General features: G+C 44.0%; 1 protein-coding gene across 1 annotated transcript in view; it reads left to right on the top strand.

Annotated features, from left to right (window-relative positions):
• The window catches only part of SLC9C1 (solute carrier family 9 member C1), a 3,253,894-nt gene that overhangs the window by 3,106,564 nt on the left and 124,280 nt on the right, over window positions 1-23,050 (top strand). The gene's annotated exons all lie outside the window — the stretch shown is intronic.

Raw genomic sequence — 23,050 nt, 5'->3', positions numbered from 1 at the left:
TGGGCAAAAGAAAAGTCTCTCTGTTGATCAATGGCAGTGAAAAACATTGAGCAGCCTGCCTGCCCCTGTGGGAGTGGTTACTGACTTGAAACTGTAGTTTTATTGGCCGTTCTGGGTCAATTCCAAAAGTCCTTCATCTTCCTCTCTTAAAACCCTCTTTTGCGTGGTTTTGCGCATTTTTGTGCATAGTGCAATAATGGGCAGCGCCGCCTAATTGGGTTTAAACTATTCCTGGCTCTACAAAGTCTGCTCTTCACTTTTTCCCTTAGAACTGCTCTATCTCTCAGTTTAAACACCATATTCTCATTCTAAGGCCCTTCACTGGTCCAATTAAGTAATCCTACAAGTTAGCACTATTAAACCATAAGCACTACTTACTCTTATACTCTCTACGATTACCCTGTCCTCTATTGGTCTGTCTTAAATTCAGTTTCCCTATTACTCTAGCATGTCCAAAGGTCAGTCAATGGTTTCCTCTCCAGTCCAGCTGGTGAATCTGGGAATTTTGAGGCAATGTTACAACTGTCTCATGTACACGGACAACCCTCTCCTCCTCCAAACAGGTTCAAATATATGTGAGAGATGCAACTATTTAGCCAAACTGGAGGCTGAGCTCTCTCATCTCAAAACTGGTGTAACCAGTCAGGAGGAGAAGGTAACCTCACACAACACAATTCCAGTATCACATAGTCCCACCACATCAGCGAACCAAACACATAAATACACAAAACATACTCGGAGGCTCTAAATAAAAATCTACCTAAGCAACAGAGACCTCCAAAGCAGACATCCAAGCAAACGCTACCTCAAAACAAAACACACACAACACATAACCCACAAAGTCAGTGTGCCAAGCAGCCACAGCCCTTAAGGCTGAATAACACACCTGATACTCTTGTTATAGGTGACTCTATTGTCAGACACACTGACGTCCCGCTCACCAGGCTGAATAAAGAGAAGGTCACAGTGAGCTGCCTGTCGGGCGCTAGGATCTGCCACATAACGCAAGCACTCAGGTCACTCCAAAGCAAATACAAATATGACTCAGTCATTGTACATGCTGGTATGAATGACCTGAGATGTACCTCCCTGGACTACATGAAAAGAGACATAGAGGAGCTCTCTGATCATGTAGCCCAGGCTGGTATGACCCTGACCTTGAGCAGCATCTTACCCTCACATAGAATGATGCCACAGTACAAAGACAAAATGATCAATTTTAACAATTGACTAAAATTTTGGTGTCATTCAAAGGGGATCCAGTGTCTGTCAGCCTGGGATGACATGCTCGACAAGCCACGTTGCTTCGCTAGGGACGGCTTGCACCTGTCACCACTGGGCTTTCGGATATTGGCAAAGGCTCTTGCCACCCCCATAGTGCCTTTTTTAGGCAAGGCTCAAAAGTCAAACCCACCCCCATAGACAGCACAAGGAACAAGAAACTAAGGGTAATGCTGCTAAACGCCAGAAGTCTTAACCTCAAGATGCACGCACTCGAAGCTCTCCTCAGTATGGAGAACATCGATATCTGTGCAGTGACAGAAACCTGGTTCAAGGCTCCAGAGAGCACACCAGCACTACCAGGCTATACCTCATATCATGCTTTTCGGCCCCAAAACCCGGACTGAACCACAAAAGGAGGGGGAGTTTCCATATTTATCAAGGATATCCACACCTCCAGGTTAGTGGCATTGCGCGAAGTATTGGAGACCATCCATGTGCAACTAACAGTGGGCAAGACTACTTTTCAGTTTATAGCATCCTACAGACCACCCTCTCAAAGTCAGAATCCCATTCGGCTTTCCTGAAAACATTGGAGAACATGAAGATCTCTCCGAACACCATTATATTGGGCGACTTCAACTACCCAAACATTGACTGGAAGCACTACTCAAGCCCCAGCACCTTAGCCCAAAGATTCCTGGAAATTATAAACTCAAATGCTATGGAACAACTAGTCACCACTCCCACAAGAGGGGACAACATACTAGACCTGATCATTACCAACATGGGGACTCTATGCTCCACACCAGAAGTATATCCCTCATTGGTAAGATCAGACCATAAATTAATTTCACTGGATGTCCACATCCCGATCCCACCCCCAGCCCAGAAAACCACAGTGAAAAACTTCTCAAAAGCAAACTTCTCACTTCTCAAAACTGAAGTGGAATCCTTCAAGGCCCCAGGACCAGTGGAAACTACAGCCCAAACTGCAGAATCCTATATAAATGCATTCTACGGACATCTCCAGGAATGCATGGATCATGCTATCCCAAACAAAACCAAGACCCAGTCATCCAGTCTGGTGGACCCCTGCCATAAATAAACTGTACAACAGAAGGACGAAGCCACTACATGATAGAGCAAAATCCCTAATAGGGAAGGCATCTCTGATCAGTACTAGCAAAAAATTACGATCCCTCATAAAATCCTCCAAGGCCAGCTTCGAGAGAAAAATTGCACAGGACACCAAAGACAATCATAAGGCTTTTTTCAGTTATGTTAGAAACCTGGGATGCAACTCCCAGACTTGTTCTGAGTTGATTCTAAACGACAAAAAATACACTGAACCCACAGACATCGCCAATATCCTGGCAGACAGGTTCAATGCAAACTTCTCCACCCCCTCCCCCCCAAAAGAGCAAGTATCTATCCCAGCAGAGGGCTGCCTCCCAAACATCTCAGATGCTCAGGTGAAGGCTTCCCTCTCCAAAGCAAAAAACACTGCTTCCATGGGACCAGATGGCGTCCCAGGTTGCATCCTACATGAACTACAAGAGGAACTAATCCCTCAAATAAAACAGCTATACAATCTCAGCCTCACTACAGGATATGTGCCCACAGAATGGCGTACAGCAACAGTGGTCCCACTCCACAACGGTGGAGCCTCTACGGACCCTGGAAACTATCGCCCCATAAGCCTGACTAGCTTAGTCTGCAAGGCTATGGAGAGGATCATCATGGAGCTCATAAACAAAGACATTGGGGACCTACAGACACTAGATCCTACCCAGTTCGGCTTTGTCAAGGGCAGAACCTGCCTTTTGAACCTGGTTGACTTCTTTGAAACAGTCACCAAAGCCATAGATGAAGGGAAGGTAGTCCACACAGCCTATCTGGACCTTGCAAAGGCATTTGACAAAATACCCCACTTGGGCATCATAGATAAGCTATCCAGCTTAAATATAAACCCCTATGTCACAAGATGGGTTGCAAACTGGCTCAAAGACAGAACCCACAGAGTGAGAGTTGCTGGAGCCATGTCAGACACGAAACCGGTCACAAGTGGCATCCCACAGGGTTCTGTCCTGGGACCACTCTTGTTCGGTATATACTTTTCCGAGGTACAGGCAAACGTGGGAGGACTATGGCTCACCAAGTTCGCAGACGACTGCAAACTGGGTGCCATAATCAACTCTCCAGCTGACACAAACATCCTTCAAAAAGGTCTCACAGAGACAGATAACTGGTGCCAGTGCCATGGTTTAAAGCTAAATGCCAAAAAATGTATAGTCATACCCTTTGGCAAAAACAATGTGCCCACAAATTCCCACATAGGCGGAAACCCATTAACACAGAGTACAGAGAAAGTTATTAGGGACCTGGGGACCCAAGTTGATAGCAATCTCTCCTTTGAAAACCACATTGCCAAAGTGGTTAGAAAGACCTTCTACATAGCCCACCTCATCACGAAGGGTTTCACATCTAGATCAGGAGAGGTAATCGTGCTCCTTTATTCATCCCTCATCAGGCCCATCATAGAATACAATGCCCCTTTTGGGATGTACCTTACCCGACACCTGCAGCAATTAGAAAGACCCCAAAAGTATCTCACCAAGAGGATCAAGGGTCTCAAACAGATGCCATATACTGCTCGGTTAAAAAAACTCCAGCTCTACTCAGTTGCATACCGCCTACTTCGAGGCGATCTATGCCTGACATACAAAGCTATGTCAAATCCAGAATTAATGGACATGCTCCACCTCAGTAAATCTAAATCCCTTAGAGCCACACGCTCGAGGGACTTGAACCTCAGCACAGAAATAAATAGAACTTGCTGGAGGGACAGGTTCATAACCCAGAGGCTCCCTTCACTCTGGAATAGAATTCCAGTTCATGTGAGGCAGAGCACCTCACTGAATCCCTTCAAGAAGAATCTCGATAAGTGGATGGGGGATCGTAGGTTTGTCCCAGGGATTACTCCCGTGTCACTATTAGACAGAGGCACAGTAAACTAAACCTTAAAAAAGGCACAGTATACTCAAATCAAGGGGTGACGTAAGCCATACAGAATCAGGCTAGGCTTATAATTGCCCCAGGGCATATAGCCTAGTATGAACCTATGAACCTATGAATTAAGGAACCAAATCCTCCCTGGGATCTATCACTAGTTCTTCAGTCCCTTACTTTACCTCCTTTCAAACCATCAGCTACATGTAACCTAAAGTTTCTGATGTGGAAAACTTTATTTTTAGTGGCTATTACATTTTCCAAAAGAGTATCTGAACTTCAGGCCTTTTCATGCAAGCCACCCTACATAATATTTCACAAAGACAGGGTCTCCATTAGGACCAATCCATCCTTTTTACCGAAGGTAGGCTCGGAATCTAATATCAATCAGTCTTTTCAACTACCGGTCTTTCTCCCTAACTTTTCCAATAAAGGGGAGTATTCCCTTCATTTATTAGACATCCACAGACAGGTACAATTTTATCTTCACAGAACAAAGAATTTCAGGAAATCTGACCAACTGTTTGCTGTCTTTTCCTCGCTTTCCTTAGGTAACCCAGTTTCAAAGGTTACCTTGGCAAAATGGCTCAAAAATTGCATTATATTTATCTGTCAGTCGAAAGCGATCCACCTTTCATGCCCAGTCAAAGCCCATTCAACCAGAGCAGTGGAAACTTCTGCAGTTTTTCATGCCAGAGCTTCTTTAGATGATTTGTGCAGCAACTACCTGGTCTTCTCCTCATACCTTTATCACTCATTACAAATTGGATCAGGTCTCTAGGGGATGGGCATCATTCGGTTTGATGGTTCTTAGGAACATTCTTTTGTGAGACCTCCCAAGTTTCAGGTAGCTAGGGATTCTGTCCCACAGTCAAGAATTACGTGAAGATTGACAACATCAGATAAAGAAGTTATGTCTTACCATAATGTTCCATCTGTGTTGTCAGTCTTCACTAATCTTTGGCATTCCCTCCCTCCTTCCCCCAGCGTGAGACTCTTAATGGATCGAATTTTCCCAGAACTGGCTTCTTACTGGGGACACATATCTGGTCTCCCATTCTTATCTTCCATTGTCAGCCACAAATTTAGGCAAATTTGATCTGAGGTAATTTAGAGAGGACCATTATTGGTAAAGCCTAGCTCGAGAGTTTGGAAGGTACGAGCTGAAATAAACAGCAGAGTCAGTTCCGTAGTGAAGATCAACAACACAGATGGAACATTATGGTAAGATATAATTTCTTTATAAATTGGTGAATTCTTGCCATCTCTTACAGCTCACTCCTCCTACTCCTGAACATTATTCTACACATATTGTTACCAACATTTCATTCCTCAACTTTTGGGTTCATATCCAATCCTTGGATATGACTTGGCCTCTTCTACTAACTTGTGAATCACTGAAAGCTCTCAAGCTCCTCCCTTTCCCATAATGCCCTAGTTCCTAATATACCTCAGATCTTGTTTGCCGCCTTAGAGTACAGACGTGGTCACTGCTTCTGCTCTCAAGTTAGTTACATTTTTTGGGTACTGTGAGTCTTTTTTTCCTTAATTTTATTGCTAAAACTTTAAAAAACATCTCCTATAACTCTTACGACTGCATGTGATGTTTCCCACTGAATAACTTTTCAAGTACTTGTGTACTGTGTCTTTTACCATTGCTGGTAATTTCTTTTTCTGTACCTTAAGTACATCTTAATACCATTGTTGGCATTTTCTACTGTGTATTACCCTTTAACATTTTGTATCCTTAAAAAAAACTTTATTTCTAAATCTTTCCTTCACAACAATGGCTGAGAAATCCTCAGGTTTCAAGAAATGTATCACCTGTGGCCACAAAAATCCTACTATCTGATGCACATACTAAATGCACTTATTGTCTAGTCCCTTTACATGTTGACACCAGTTGTGACATATGTAAGGATTTTACACTATGGCCCTAGATAGCTAGAATAAGATTATTCTCAAAAGCTTGCTGCCCTCAAAATCATCTACTTTAACAGCATCTTCTGGGGCTCAAACCCCCAAGAGTAAAGAAAAAAAGGAATCTGGGAAGCATTACAACTATTTCATTGGCTCCAGGTACAGAATCTCCTAAGAAACTGGCTAAGACTTTGGATCCTGGCTCCTCAGATCTGAAAACCAGAAAAAGAGAAATCTCTCGGTTCTGGATCCAGATACATCCAGATTGCCCTCTTCTTTTTTGGAATGCTCTCCAAGACACGGTCAGTCTAGATGTTCATCAACAGCATCTTCAACCCACACCTCCAAAAGCTTGACTGAAGCTGACGTGGACAGAATGATGAGGACGTCTCTGTCATTGCAGATGCAAATGGGGGTTCTTCCAGCTCCAACCCCATTGGGTCCAGAAATCTTATTAGAACAGTGCCCCCCTGCTTGCTCCTTCTTCAACCTATGGTATTGGAGTTGTCGGATCTGAAGATTCTCATTGGATCTGAAGATACTGGTGTAGTGGCAGCTCACATGAGACTACAGGGATTCTGGGTGTTTCCATATCTAGACAACTGGCTCATCACTGCTCTTACCAGAGATCAGTTGATCCAGGTTCAGGATTATGTACTCCCATTATGCTCCCAGCTGGCCATTTCAATCAACTAAAATAAATCTAATCTGGAGACAATGCAGACTTTGGAATTCATTGATGCCTCATTCAATATGATCACCCAAACAACATCTCTCTCTTTGTCAAGAGTTCAGACTATTCACTTCCAGGTCAGAAAGATCATCCAAAACTCTTCTCTCTCAGCTCATTTAATTTTTCAAGCTTTAGGATCCATGTCAGCTGCAGTCATCTTAGTACTATTGTCAAGGTACCATATGAGAATTCTTCAGTGGACAATGGCAACTCAATGGTCCATTCTTCACCATCCCATGTCCACTCAGATAAAAATAACTCAGACTTGCAAAAAATATCTCCTATGGTGGATACATTCAAGTCCAAGTGCAAGAAGGATGCCCCTTCATTCTTCCCCTACCCAAGGCCATAGTGACTACAGCTACCTCTCAGACTGGATAGGGGGGCATTTTTTGGGAAGGACAGTCCAAGGTACATGGTCCCCTGAAGAGACCAACATGCATATCAATGTCCTGGAAATAAGAAATGTCCTCTTAGCATTGCAGGCCTTCCAAGACACTATCCCCACAGGGACTATTGCGATTCAGACAGACAACATGTCAGTTGTCTGGTATATCAACAAACAAAATGGAACCTAATTTCATCCCCTGTCTCAAGAAGTTTGACAGTTTGGCAAAGGGTGATTTCATCCAATCAGTTTTGATAGCAATGCACATTCTGGGGAAGTCCAGTGTGATTACAGACAAGTTTGGCAGGTCTATTCTAATGCCCATGAGTGGTCTCTCAACATGAATGTGGCAGAGAAAATATTTCATCGATGGGGTCAACTGTGCTGCACCCTTTTCATATCCCCTTTTACAAACAAGAGCAGCAAGTTCTTTGCCCTCATCCTCCCACTGGAGGAGTCACTGAGAGATTCTGTACTTCATGAATGGCCCACCAGTCTCCTTTTTTCCTACCCCCATTACCTCTAATCCCCAAATTTATTCAGAAAGCATCTCAGTTGAAGAGCACATTAATTCTTATTGCTCCTTATTGGCTTCAACACATCTGGTTTCCCTTCCTTTGGCCTCATCTTACTTGTCCTCCATGGTCTCTGGATCAACTCCAGACCTTCTGTCTCACCCAGTGGACTTGATTCACCCAGGCATTCCAAGCCTAAGGTTGACTGCATGGTTTCTCCAGTTCTATTGATTGCTAGACACGTCAGGCTCTCCTTCATGGTCCATCACATTTCTTTATCATCCCACAAAGCTTCCACTGGAAAATTGTGCAAAAGCAAATGGAAATGATTCATAATTTGGACTCAACAAAAACAATTAAATCCTTTTTCTGCTCCTGTATCTAAAGATCTGGAATTTTCAGCCTCAATTTTCAATGACAGAGCTAGCTCTTCCACTGTTAAAGTACAGATCTGATGTCATTTTCATTCTTATTCAACGAATGGGTCTCGGATCCAACCCTCGGATCTGACTCGGCCACCTTCTCTAGATTCTAGGATACAACTCTCAAGCTCTTCTCTTTATCCATAATGCCCCTGACCACTGCATTACCCCAGATCTCATTTGCCACTTTAATGATTCAGTTGGGATTGTATTCTCTTGACCTCAACAGTTTTGTATTTTGGGATAGAGAGTAGAAACTTTAGAGTTTAACTTCTTTATCTTGTTTATCACCTTTCATAGCATCTTCTCTTTACCAGCTAAGCCAGTTTACCTTTTTTTCTAACTTTCTTTACCATCCTTTGGTATTCTTCCTTACCATTGCTGGTATTTTTTTTCTTTTTCCTTTAACTTCCCTGTAAGGTAATAGTATTACCATTGTTGGTATGGCTTTCCTTTACTCTTTCTAGTATTTATAAAAAAAATCTTTCTTTAAATTCTCTCTCTTGACTGGCTTCTGCTGTTAGGCATAGTTCATAGCAATGGCCAAAAAGCCTACTGGGTTTAAAAAGTGCACTTTCTGTGTGCACTAGATACCCAACTCTGATGCCCACAGGGAGTGTTTTTTTTTTTTTTATTTAGGCCATTCTCACCTAGATACTTCTTGTACTGTGTGTGCTGGTTTCAATGCCAGAGCCATCAGTGATTGATGCAACAAATTAGTACTTAAGGGCCTTATCCCTGCTTCTGCACCTTCTTCTGCTGTGTCTACTTCAGGGTCTCAACCTCCCTCTCAGAAATCAAAATCCACAGAGCCGAGGGAGGATAGAAAATGCTCTCCTGTCAGGCCTTCCAAATCTGCTCTGTCATCAGAGCCTGCAGCTAAGATTTCCAAACACTAAAATCCAAAATCCTCAGATCCGACACCTTCTTCTTCAAAGTTTCCTCAGTTCTGAAGTCCTAATTTTTCTCCACAGCCAGTGTCCCCAAGACTGACGTCTTCTTTCCTACAAGAGACTCCAAGAAAATTGCTCAGCCTTCTTCCACTTCTTCGATCAGCTCCTCCTGAAGTCTTTCTGAAGCAAAGGTGGATAAGATGATGAGAAAAGTTCTCAGAACACAAATCCAGATGGGGGTCTTACCATCTCTGTCTCCCATTGGATCTGTGAGCCTTAAACCTCCCTCACATACTGTTATTACACCTTCAAACTGTTGGATCCGAAGATGCTTGTATCCTCATCTCCGACTACTTCCCTGATCCGTTTGGCTCCAACTTCCTTTGAGCAGAAGGTGTCTTGGAGCCAAAGCATCAGATCTGAGGAAATGACCTAGATTATGAAGCTTTCAGAGCTATCACTTCCCCTCAGGGCCTCAGAGATAGACAGCTTGCCTTCAGCTCATCCCTCAGAGCAGAGGGTTGGGGAGGGCCCTAGTTGGTCTGATCCAAGGATTTTGGCTTCAGTTAGATTAACCTCAACTTCTCCTGGTCCCTCTCCCTTCGAGGTGGTTGAGAGGGTTTTCTCTCTCCCAAAAGCTGTTTTGACTCTTACCACTTCAGATCCAATCCCTTTTCCCTCTTTGGACCCTGTGTCTGAGTCTCTTCATCCTACTCCACAGCAACAGCCAGCCTAGAAGAACTTCCAGGCAGTTCTAACTGGGAAAATCCTTGCATTTTCAGATACCTCTCCAAAACACCACACTGAAGAGGCCCCCCCAAAAGAGGTTGTGCAAAAGGAGTCACTTAGATTTCCCTCAGGAATCTTTGACAGAAGACACTGATTTTGATGAAGGGGAAGGGTCCCCTAGATCTCCACCAGAAGATGTCTCCTTTGGGGACATTCTAGAAATCCTACACAAAAAGGTGGCTAGTCTTCTGAAACCCCTTCCCAGGAGGAGTCAGTTTCCAGTAAGCCTTTGAGTCTGGCCCATCCGCATCTTGGGTTACCCTTGATGGATGAGCTTATAGATCTTGTCCCCTGCCAGGCATGGAAGGAACTGAACACTGTAGAACTGATTCCAATGTGTCCTGATAAGATTCTTGGAGAACCTAAAGACAGACAGCATTGGAGTAGCCACCAAAAAAGAGCTGGTTAAACAGGCCTCTTCTGTCCATACCCCTAGTAGAGAATCTAGGGTGTTGGACAGGTATGGGATGTGAGTTTATGCCTTAGTGACCTTTGCCTTACAGTCGCCAAACTATCTGGCACACTTCACTAGCTTACAGAGGGGCTTGATTAAGGAACTTTCTGGGTCTATGTTGCTAGAGGAAGAGAAGACTTATACCTCTTGACTGGCCACCCTGCAGTCTATATCTAATGCATCCATGAGGTTAATCTCTCATGCAGCTGAACATTCCTCACAGTCTGCAGGTTCAGGCATAGCCATTTGGAAACATGCCTGGATGCAATTGTGCAATTTTGAAGAGCCCTTTAAAGCATCATTCATTGATGCTCCCTTTGGTGGCTCTTCAGTGTTTGGACCCACCATTAAAGAGACTTTTCTGCAGTGAGCAAGATGGAAAGACCTTGTCTGCTGTGAGAGTCCATTTTTCTATCCCGCAGAGATGGTTTTCTAGGAATCAACATGGTGGTAAGAAAACTCACATGGGGATTTTTCTCCCAGAGGCAGAGGGGAAAATAATAATGAAAGATGCTGCCTGTAAAATGAAGGGTTCTGATATTCATACTCAGGTAGACCCTTTCAGCATTCCTGAAGATTGCCTGGCTTTTCTTCTCTGGAGGTAGTCAGGTGGCACTTATCCTTGCACCCAAAAGCCTGGACAGCCATCACAAAAGATACATGGGTGCAAAGGATCATAGTCAGAGAATATTTGCAACTTCCCTTAATGAAAAGAAAATGTCTCCCCAGTGTTCCTCCCAATCAGCAGGAGTTAGCAGCTGTAGAGATTCAAAAGTTGCCAGACAAAAGGGTCATTCAAGACCTCCCATCTGACCAGAGGATGTGGATTTTATGCAATGTTCTTTTTACTGCCAAAGGAAACAGGGGACCTGAAACCTATTTTGGATCTCAGTTATCTGAATCAGTTTGTAAAGAATTCTAAATTCCAGATGGTCACAGTCAGTTCTGCCACTGTTACAGAAGGATGACTGGATGTGCCTTTAGATCTTCAGTATACATAAAATCACACCAGACTGAACAGGCACTATCAAAGATACCTATATTTCTGGCTGGGGGCCAGTCACTACCAGTTCAGAGCACTGCCTTGCAATCTCACCACAGCCCCCAGGGTGATCACCAAATGCATGGCAGTGGTAGCAGCTCATCTCAGACTGCACAGATTCAGAGTATTTCCTTATCTGGATGACTGGCTCCTCACTGTACCAACCAGCCATCTCCTAGTAAAAGCCAGGAATAACTTACTCCAATTATCTAAATTCTAAGGAATCACAAACAATCTTTCAAAGTCCCATCTTCAACCAGTGCAAGACTTGCAGTTTATAGGAGCTCATCTAGATACTCAATCATCTTGCTGTTTCGCCATGAAACAAAGTTCTTACCTTGAGATTGCATGTCAGATGGAATTTTTTGCAATTCTCTCCCCCAGCAAAAATAGTTCTTCAAGCTCTAGGTTCGATGGCTGTAGCAATTACCTTGATACATACCGCTCATCTCCACATGCAGATTCTCCAATGGACTCTAGCAGTACAATGGTCTGTTCTTTGATAGTCTTCACAACATCCTATAAAACTGTCTTGAGTCTGCAAACACTCCCTATTGTGCTGGATTCGATCTGACAACATTTGTCAAGGACATCCCTTTGTCTTTCCTTCCCCAAATCCCATGTTGACCACAGACGCCTCCTAATTGGGGTGGGGGCATTTCTTGGGACCAACTGTTCAAGACACGTGGTCCCCAGAAAAGACCAAATTGCATATAAATGTCTTAGAGATGAGAGCAGTCCTTTTTGCATTGCAAGGCTTTCAGAACTCTCTTCTTCTAGGGACAATTTCTATCCAAATAGACAATATGTCAGTAGTTTGGTATATCAAAAAACAAGGGGGAAACCATATCTTACCCCCTTTGCCAAGAAGCAATGAGAGTGTGCAGTGGGCAGTCTTCTCTGACCACCTTCTTGTAGCAATGCACATACTGGGGGAAATCCAGTGTTTTAGCAGACAAGCTCAGCAGAACTAGCCAGATGCCTCATGAGTGGTCTCTCAGTCAATCATTGACAAACATGATCTTCCATTAATGGAGTCAACTTTGCTGTTATCTATTCACCTCTCCCCTCAAGAACAAATGCAGCAGGTTCTTTGCCCTAATTCCTCCTCAGGGCCTGTAACCGAGAGATTCTAGTCCACTTTTGGTCTCCGGTCTTCTATATGCTTATCCTCCCCCTACCTCTAATCCCCAAATTCCTTTAGAAAGCAGTCTGGTTGAAGAGCAAAGTAATCCTTATTGCCTCCTTCTGGCCTCAGCAAGTGTGGTTCCCCTTCCTATGGTCTCACCTACTATGTCATCCTTGGACATTGGGCACCATTCCAGACCTCCTTTCACATCCATCAGGGATGACTCATCCAGACATTGCAGGCATCAAGTTGACCATGTGGTTTCTCTAATTCCAATGATGGCTAGACATTCCAGGCTTTCCTCTCCTGTTCATCAAATTTTGTTTTCATCACAGAAGCCTTCTACAAGGAAGATGTGGGATTGGCAGAGAGAGCTGGATCCTTTCACTCCTCCAATCCCTGCTGTTTTAGATTTTCTTGCCTCTATTTTTCAAATTGGTGTGAATTTCTCCACCATCAAATTTCGGCTGGCAGCCATCTTGAACTACCAAAGTGGAGATAATGTTTCCTCTTTAGCTTCATCCAAGTTATGCAAAGCATTTCTGAAGGATACCTTTTTACTTAGACCTCCAATATAGGATCCCACTCCACCTTAGGATCTCACTGTTGTATTACAAGCTTTAGTACAGTCACCAATTGACCCCTTAGCTAAAGCAGATCTCAGTTTTTTTTCATTAGTGAAAAACAGTCTTTTTTGTGGCCATAACCATCAGGATATGGTTAACTTATGTACTAATCCTTCTTTTCTACCCGAAGTTGCCTCTAAAACAAACATCAGTCAAGTGATCAACTTGTTAGTTTTCTTTCCTAAATTTGACTATAAAGGAAAATACATGCTTCACATTTCAGATGTACATAGGCAACTTCATTTTTATCTTCACAGGACTAAAGAATTTCAAAAAACTGAGCAATTGTTTGTTTCCTTTTCTGATAACAAACTGGGAAGACCAGTCTCAAAAACTATAGTAGCCAGATGAATAACAGATTGTATTTCTTATGTTTATTCTTTGAGAGGGTTAACCTTGCCAAGACAACCAAAAGCACACTCATCTAGGTCAATGGCTATGTCAGCTGCTTTTTGAACCAGAGCTTCTATTGATGTTATTTGTGCAGCTGCTGCTTGGTCTAATACTCATACCTTTAATGTTCATTACAAGATGGATATAATCTCCAGAAACATGGCTGCCTTCGGTTTTGTGGTACTCTGGAACATCTTTCCATGAGGGCCACCCAGGGTTATCATAGCATGATGACTGTGTCCCATTCGTTGAGAAACAATTGAAAATGACAACATCAGATTTAAAAGTTATGTACTCACCATAACTATGCAACTTTTTGGTCCATTTTTATTCTTTCTCATCTTCTCACCCACTTCCCTGTCTATTTCTGTTTTTGGGAGTGATATGATTAAGGGTTTGGAACCATTGATGTTAAGTTGTCTATCTCACCTTCGTTCTTGCTGGTTGGGATCAGAGCCAATCCTTGGCTCCGACTCGGCCATCTTCTATAGCTTGAGAGCTGTTTACTGGTTCAAGGCTACCCCCTATCCCATGATGCCTAGCGCTAGCTACCCAGATCTCGTTTGCCGCTTCAGCTGCAAGGTGTCACGTTACTGGCTCAGGCTTGTATAAGTTTATTATAGAACTTTTTTTCTTCAGAAATAGCTTTTTTCTTAAGAGTCAATAGTTAACTTTTAGTCTTATTCTATTGTCATTAGTTTAGTGTGTTGCTGTCGTTCCTTTCCTTCCCCCTTTAGAACTCGTTTAATTTAGAGAGTTCTTCCCCTCCTCCCTCTCTCTATCCTTTTAGGTAGCCGCTTAAGTTAGAGGCTTCCTAGTTTACAAAAAAAAAAAAAAAATCTTTAGTTTTAGCTGTAGTATACTGTGAGTTTTTTTTCCCTCTGTTGATATTGTGTTGTGTTATTCTGTTTTTGCTTATCGGCTTTTTGGCTAAGATCAGTGTAGTATCTCTTGATATTTTGTTGGATATGTCTAAAGAATCCAAGATGTCTGGATTCAAGAAGTGTGACTCATGCTGTCAGAAAATGTCTCTGACAGATGGGCACACTTCTTGCGTCTATTGCTTAGGCGCAGTGCACCTGCAGGACTCTTGTTCTATATGCTATGAATTTAGTCCAAGAGTTCTGCAGGAGCATAAGAATAAGCTTATTCTCAGGGGTCTTTTAAAGCCCCAGGATTCACCGGCCAAGACTCAGCCTGTGAAATCCCCCAAACCGACTAAATCGTCGGCTCCAAGCTCACAGCCGTCATTGGTTCAAACTTTATCTGCTACATCGGTTCCGGCCAGAACCAATGAGACTATCTCCCTGTCGGCTCCATCAGTATTTTCGGAGCCATCACAGAGCCACAAAAGGTTAAGGTCCCCTTCCTTGGAATCCATACATTTGGCTCCTTGGTCTCCCCTGCTTCAGAGTGAGCGCAGTCACAGATCTTCCCACTCCTCTCGGTCCTCTAGGCTCTCGGCTCACGATGTGGAGAGAGTGGTCAGTAGGTTGCTGAAGTCACAGGCACTTTCCAAAATCTTGTCCAGCCCTCTCAACAGGTGTCGGCTCCCTCCACTTCTATCGATGTTCCTCCTCCGACTCCTTTGAGCTCGGAGCCGGAGTTCATTGGGGTTCGAGTCATGGAACCATCAGCTCTGATAATTATTTCTCCTTCGGTTCCGTCGTCGGCTCTGATTCCCACGATGGCACCATCCATCGAGGGATCTGGGCGCTGAGGCTCCCTCGTTGGCTCCGAGGGGGTGAGTGGCATCGGACCCTTGTCCGACCCCGTTCTCCCTCTCAGAGCTTCGGCGCAGGAGAAGGCTTCCGATTTCCTCAGAACCAAATCCTTCTCTGTATCGTGGCAGGGACACCTTCGATGTCATGAGGAGTGTGCTGGCCTCTCTGAGTCAGCTCCATGATCGACCCCACCGGCTCCATCCCCTGTAGTGCCTGCGACAACCTCTGCTCCTCCTCCAGACCCCAAGAGTGGGGAACTGGCTCTCCAGGGCACCCCATTTGATGTTTCCTCTTCTTCTGAGGCCTACCCTGATCATTCAGAGGAGCCCCTTCATAAGAAGTGCAAGAGGAAGCACATTGACTCGCCTGAGTCTGTCACTTCGGATACAGACTTAGATGATTCGGAAGGGTCCCCGAGATCCCCCTCTGAAGATGTTTCCTTTTCGGACATCCTTGAAATGCTTAAGCAGAGGGGAAACTGGAATCCCCTAGCCCCTACTGAGGATGAGTCTGTATTCCTGGATGCGTTTGGTTCCCGACCTTCCACCTCCTGGGTGTCTCCTCCTTTCAATCCACTCATGTCTGTGGTGGCTCGAAAGGCTTGGTCAGCCCTGGATACAGTAGAACCAACCCCGAGGAGACCTAGCAAGTTTATCACTGCACCCCTTGATAATCAGTTCCTTACCAAAGGTGTTCCTGTGGATGCCATGGTGGTAGCAGCAGCCACTAGAAAGGAGTTAGCGGAAACTTCTTCATCTGTCCATCCTCCTAACAAGGAGTCTAGGACTACGGATAGATATGGGAAGTGAATGTTTGCTTCAGTGACCTCTTCTATGAGGTCACTGAATTACTTATGCCATTTTACCTGGCTTCAGAGGGATCTCCTTAAAGAGCTTGGAGATACCCTTCAAGATCCATCAGCTGAAAGGGCTCAAGCTAAAGTGGCTTCCCAGCTGGCGACCCTTAATTCTGTAGTCAACTCCTCCATGAGGCTTATTTCCTATGCAGCCGATGGTGCGAGTAGAGCTGCAGGTACAGGCGTGGCCCTTAGGAGACATGCATGGATGCGACTGTGTAATTTTGTGAAACCCTTTAGAGCGTCATTCACCAACACCCCCTTTGATGGTTCCTTTCTTTTTGGACCGCAGGTGAAAGACACTTTGACTAGGTGTGAGCAAGAAGGCAAGACTCTCTCTGCTGTGGGAGTCTGTTTTTCCACTCCTTCCAGACCATACCCCAAGGGTCAGAAGAGTGGTAAAATGTGGATCCGAAAATCCCAGGGAGCCCCGCCTGACACACATAGCGATTTTTCCTCCAGGGGCAGAGGAGGAAACAACAACAACAGTAGCCACTCTCATGGCAAAGGGGGTCCGCAGAACCAGGGCAGCAGAGAATCCTTCTCTGAGAAGCCCTTCCAGCATCCTTGAAGGGTTGCTCGGCTGCCCGTCTCTGGAGGCAGTTGGGGGAAGACTTTTGCTGTACCCGAAAGCCTGGCAAAGTTTTACGCAAGACAAATGGGTACAGTCAGTTATATCCTGAGGTTACAAAATCCCTTTCTCTCAACCCCCCCTTACCGTCATGCAAATCCCTCCCAGATGTTCCACCTAATCTGAGGGATCAAGCAGTCATAGAAGTTTCAAAACTGCTAGAAAAAAGAGTCATCCAGGAAGTCCCAGCAGACCAACATGGATCCGGAACATACTCAAGGTTCTTTTTGGTACCAAAAAAGACAGGGGACTGAAGACCAATTCTGGATCTCAGCAGACTAAACAAGTCTGTTCGAAGAACAAAGTTTTGGATGGTCACGCTACAGTCCAATCTACCCTTTCTGAGTCAGGACAATTGGATGTGCTCCATAGATCTTCAGGATGCATGCTATCACATCAAAATGGACAGGCGCTCCAGGAGATTCCTTCGCTTCCGGATGGGAGCCAGTCATTATCAGTTCAGAGCCCTGCCCTTTGGTCTCACCACAGCCCCCAGGGTGTTCACCAAATATATGGCAGTGGTCACGGCTCACCTGGGATGTCAAGGATTCCAGGTGTTTCCATATCTAGACAACTGGATCCTCACTGCTACTACCAGGCATCAACTTCTGCAAGCCAGGGATTACACAATCACAATCTGCTCCCAGCTAGGCAGCACAATAAACTTCAAAAAATATGCCTTGTTGCCCTGTCAATCTATCACCTATATAGGAGCAGTCTTAGACACAAGAAACATGTCCGCAACGCTTCCGCCAGACAGGGTATCTTTAATTCGCCAGCAAGTGCAAATTCTGATGCAGAGCAAAAGGATCCAAGTCAGATTCTTCCTTCAAACTCTGGGTTCCATGGCAGTGGCAGTTCTTCTAATCCCACTGGCCCGCTTTCACATGAGGATCCTTCAGTGGCTTCTGTTCACATAGTGGTCTTTCCAAAAGCTGCCCATGTCTCACATGATCCTGATTACAGAAGCATGCAAAAGACACCTTTCATGGTGGATGGTCTCCCCACTAGTGATTCAGGGCAGACCCTTCATTCAACCCCCTCCGGTAGCCACAGTGACCACAGATGCCTCCCTGATAGGCTGGGGAGGGCATTATCTGGGCAGGACAGTCCAAGGCACTTGGCAACCTCATGAGTACCATCTGCACATAAACGTCCTAGAAATGAGTGCCATGCTCCTAGCGCTGCAAGCTCTTCAAGACTCTCTTCCTTCTGGGACCATTGCAATTCAAACAAACATGTCAGTGGTGTGGTACATCAACAAGCAGGCCGGAACCAGGTCCTACCCTCTGTGTCGAGAAGCACTCAGACTGTGGCAGTGTGCGATTTCCTCCCAATGTTTTCTGATTGCGACGCACATCCCTGGGAAGTCCATCGTCATAGTGGACAGGCTCAGCAGAGCTATCCTCATGCCTCACGAGTGGTCTCTGAATCAGGAAGTTGTGGATCTTATCTTCCACAATTGGGGACAGCCTTGCTGTGATCTTTTTGTCACCCCCTTCAACAGCAAATGCAGCAAATACTTCTCCCTTCTTCTGCTTCCAGGTCACACACCCAGAGACGCTCTAGTCCACGATTGGCCTCAGGGAATTTTTTATGCCTTCCCTCTGTTTCCCCTGATACTGAAACTCATACAGAAAGCAATATTGTTGGGTTGCAAAATGATCCTCACTGCCCCCTACTGACCTCGACAGATATGGTTTCTGTTCCTGCACCATTACCTTCTCGATCAGCCCTGGACTCTGAATCCAATTCCAGACCTGCTGATTCATCGATCAGGTGGGCTGCATCAATCCCTCCAAACACTCCAGCTCACAGCTTGGCTGCTCCACTTCCAACCTTAGCCAGGCTTCCAGGCATTTCCTTGGCCGTACATGAAATTATTGTCTCCTCGCACAAGTCACCACTAGAAGGACTTATGCTAGCAAATGGAAACGTTTTTCTTGTTGGGCAGAGGCTATAAACATAGATCCCCTTTCAGCCCCAGTCCACGAAATCTTGGAGTTTCCTAGCAGAACTTTTTCATTCTGGGTCCGCTTCTGCTAAAATCAGGGTTCAATTAGCGGCCATTTCAAACTTTCATGTTGGTTTCTCTAATGCAAACATCATGTCATTAAGCTATGTAAAGCTTTCCTAAGAGGGACTTCTCTTCTTAGACCCCCAGTGAGAGATCCCCCTCCTCCTTGGGACCTAAATTTGGTACTAACCTCCTTAATTTTGCCCCCTTTTGAACCTGCTCCATTAAGTTTCTATCTTGGAAAACTCTCTTTCTGGTAGCTATTACTTTAGCCAGACGCATCTCTGAACTTCAGGCACTATGTGTCCGTCCTCCATACTTAGTTTTTCATAATGACAGGGTTGCTCTGAGGACTAATCCCTCTTTCCTTCCAAAAGTCTGCTCAGAAAATAATTTAAACCAATCTATAGACCTACCTGTGCTTTTTCCAACCACACCAACAAGGCAGAATACAAATTACATCAATTAGATGTTCATAGACAACTGCGTTTTTACCTGCATAGGACGAAGGACATAAGGAAGTCGGACCAACTATTCCTTTCCTATGCTCTGGGCAAACAAGGTCTTCCAGTTTCCAAAGTGACCTTATCCAGGTGGTTATCTCACATTATTACTTTCATTTATCAATTGAGAAACAAAGAGTTGCCTATCAAACCGAAATGTCATTCTACTAGGGCTTTGGCCACCTATGTAGCCATCCAATCTAGGTTGCCCATGGATTCTATCTGTGCAGCTGCTACTTGGGCAAATCCTCATACCTTTATTTCTCATTACAGGCTAGATATGGTCTCCAGGAGCAGAGTTGACTTTGGTTCCACTGTTCTGAAGAGTCTATTCCAATGAGCTGCCCAGGATTGTAGGTGCTAAGGACGCTGTCCCAACCAGCAAGAATGAAGGCGAGATAGACACCTTAACATAAAGAAGTTATGTACCTACCATAACGTTCCATGTTAGTTGTCTTCATCTCGCCTTCTTTCTTGCATCCCACCCTCCGTCCCCCTGTCCTATTGGACCGAGAGGAGTTCTGGTTTCACTGGCTGAGTGTTCTCTGGTTTGTTCCTCTAATGACTTAGAGAGTATGACAGGTATGCTCAACCTGTTTGTTTGGACAGGTTGTTTCTCTGGCTATGTCTAGGGTTAGTTTTTACAAATGAGATCTGGGTAGTTAGCGCTAGGCATCATGGGATAGGGGGTAGCCTCGAGCCAGTAAACAGCTCTTGAGCTATAGAAGATGGCTGAGTCAGAGCCGAGGAATGGCTCCGATCCCAACCAGCAAGAAAGAAGGTGAGATGAAGACAACTAACATGGAACGTTATGGTAGGTACATAACTTCTTTTTCCCGTATGAACTCCTATTCTGCTCCTTTTCCTTTTACAAGTTATATTCTAAATTGGTACATAGTGACAGCAAATTCAATTTGAGGTAATGAAGCAGTAAGGGGTGTGATGCTTGTGCCCTGGCCCAGCAATCAAGGAACCTCAATCCTCACCACTAACACCAGAGAGAGCGTTTCATATATGAGGAAAGGATAACAAATACACACAGTAAAGTGCAATTTCCCTTAAGAGCACACAAATATCACAGTCAGTCCGGGGCTGGTTGCTCCCTTGCTTTCCAGGTCCTCAATAAGACTCCCCACTGGCACAGCTATAGGGTCCAGATCTCAGCCAGCTGGGCAAGCTAAAATCTCCAGCACCCTCTCTGTCCAACCAGTGCTTCATGTCCCTGCCCAATTAGCTCACACACACACACACACACACACACACACACACACACACACACACACACACACACACACATACACTTTGAGATAAGTTTATACAACCACACAGACACTCCTGGGGAAGGGTGGCACAGGTTATCCAGCTGTGCCCCTTTTACCCAGACTATACGGTAGAACCACTTGCCACCACCCAGCTAATATTTATCAGCTACTCAAAGGCCCTTAAAAGGGTGTGCAATTATTACTGTGCAATATTATTATCCAATCGGTAGTATAACCCAGGGCTAAAGATATTAGAGTGATTTTGTACAGTTTTACCAAAGGCATGCAAGTACTAAATTATCTCTACACAAAACAGACACAGTTAAAAGGTTTTAAAATATTTAACGATAAATAATAAAAACACAAGACAATACTTCTTACTACACAGTGCTGGTCAAGAGTTCAGAGATCACAGAGAAATACTTAAAATAATTCAGTAGTACAGTTCTGACATCACAGAAAACACTTATTTCTAAAAGAAAACACAAGTCTAAGATAACTTACATATGAACAAGGCAGTGCTGTGAGTTGGATGATCAAGACAAAAATGTTTAATGCCTTCTGATTCTCTCTGTTTAAATTGCTATTGTAGTCCTTGTTCCCATTACATAATTTATTTTACACTTTCCTGGTGTTCCCAGGCTAACAGATACTACATAATTGTTATCTTGCACCTGCAGGAAACTACATCAATAAAAACATTCCACATGTAAACTCTAGTAATTATTCCTTACATTAAAACAATAAGCAGAATGCTTCACTCCAGACTCATCGACTCCAAATTCTAACTTCAAAGGGACAGGCATGAAATAATTTCAACTTCAAAGGACAGACAAGAAATGCTTGACTTAGCTGTCTTTACAGCAGAGGGCAATGTTGCTACATTGTTTAAAGTTCCACATTTCACAGCATATTCTTTCAATTAAGAAAACAAGTCTGTAGTTCAACATTCATATTTACAAATGATAGAATTATGTATAAAATCCTATCTGGCTAGGCTGGCAGCCTTCACAAGGGGCATCATTATTAAGAGGAGGAGCTCGAGAATCGGATACAAGAGTCTGGAAGGAATGCGGCCAAGTTAGATCCGAGACCCATTCATTGAGGAAGAATGAAAATGGACAACACAGATGCATAGTTATGGTGAATACATAACTTTTAATTCTTGAAACTTTCACTTTATTTACTTTTGAACCTGCCTTTTAGAAAGCTGTTTTGCTTATTATTCTGACATCTGCAAGGCAAGTCTTTGAGCTACAAGCTGTCATGGTGAGCCAACCTTATCTGATTTACCACACGGGCAGGATTGTTTTACACACTAATCCTTATTTCATGCCAAACATAGTTTCTGAATTTACCTTGAATCTAACCATCATTCTCCAAGTTTTTCTTTCTTGAACCTAAAACAAGGAAGAGAAGATTCTGCATACCCTGGATGTGCACAGGTAGCCCAGGTACTACCTTGACAGAATTAAGCCCTTCAGGACAGTTGAACAGCTGTTTATTTTCTTTTCTGGGGCCAAAAAGGGTAAACCTTATCTCTATCTCTAAGCAAATGATTGCTCATTGGTTGTCCTCTGTTATTGTTTTTTATTGGTTCCACCATTGTAAATCTATTATTCCTTTCCAAGGTAAAGGCAGATTCCACCAGAGCCTTAGCTCTTTAGTAGCATATTGGAAAAAAGTGGACTCTAGAAGCATTTTAGAGGCAGCAACCTGGCCCTCTGTTCATACCTTTACAAACTTTTTCAAGTTCCAGAACAGATTTTACAAGGACCATTCTCCAAGGACTCCAGTATCCTTATCCTTCCTCTTCCCAGGTAGGGTAAGCTTTGGGAGTCTACCCATATGCCAGTGAGACAGTGAGAATGATGAACATAGTACAGTTGCATAAATCCTACTTAACTGTAACAGTAGATGTTCAAAATTTACACTGCCTCAGTGGCAGCACCCATCCACCATCATCCCCTTTATTTTATATGTAGGTCAATGGTATCCAACCTTGTTATGTTGTTGGTTGGTTTTGGTTATTTGTGTTAGTGTTTTCTGGCTAAAAATTAGTTGCTTTCATGTAGTTCTTGCTTCTGGTCCTTCTCAGGTATTCCTACCTATCACTAAATGCCTGAATAATTTACTTTCTGTAACAGGGGTTAGGCTTCCCAAGATGGAAGGGTCTTAACTAATTCCCTATCACAGAGAATCAGAGGACAGGATTCTGAGCTCTGGAAGACTGCCAGAATGGGCTTGTGCAGGCACAGAACCCATATGCCACTGAGGCAGTGTGAGATTCGAACTTCTATCAGGTAAGTAGGAATTACACAACTGTACTTTACAGTTAAGTAGGATTTAAGCAACTGTAGTTTTCTTTATTGCTATGTGTTTACATTATTGAAAGGAACTAGAAGTCTTAATGTGGCGTTGCCTATACATAAATTACAGGAAATTCTGTTTTTAAATACTTGCTCTTCTTCCAAGTTTAGTGATACTGCAGTTTCTGCCTATGTACCAGTGGTGTCCCAA

This window comes from Protopterus annectens, chromosome 3.part0 (genome assembly GCF_019279795.1).
Source record: "Protopterus annectens isolate FY-2018-M chromosome 3.part0, PAN1.0, whole genome shotgun sequence".
Taxonomy (NCBI): domain Eukaryota; kingdom Metazoa; phylum Chordata; order Ceratodontiformes; family Protopteridae; genus Protopterus; species Protopterus annectens.
Note: the sequence above shows the minus strand (reverse complement) of the source record. Positions and strands in the feature narration are given on the sequence as shown.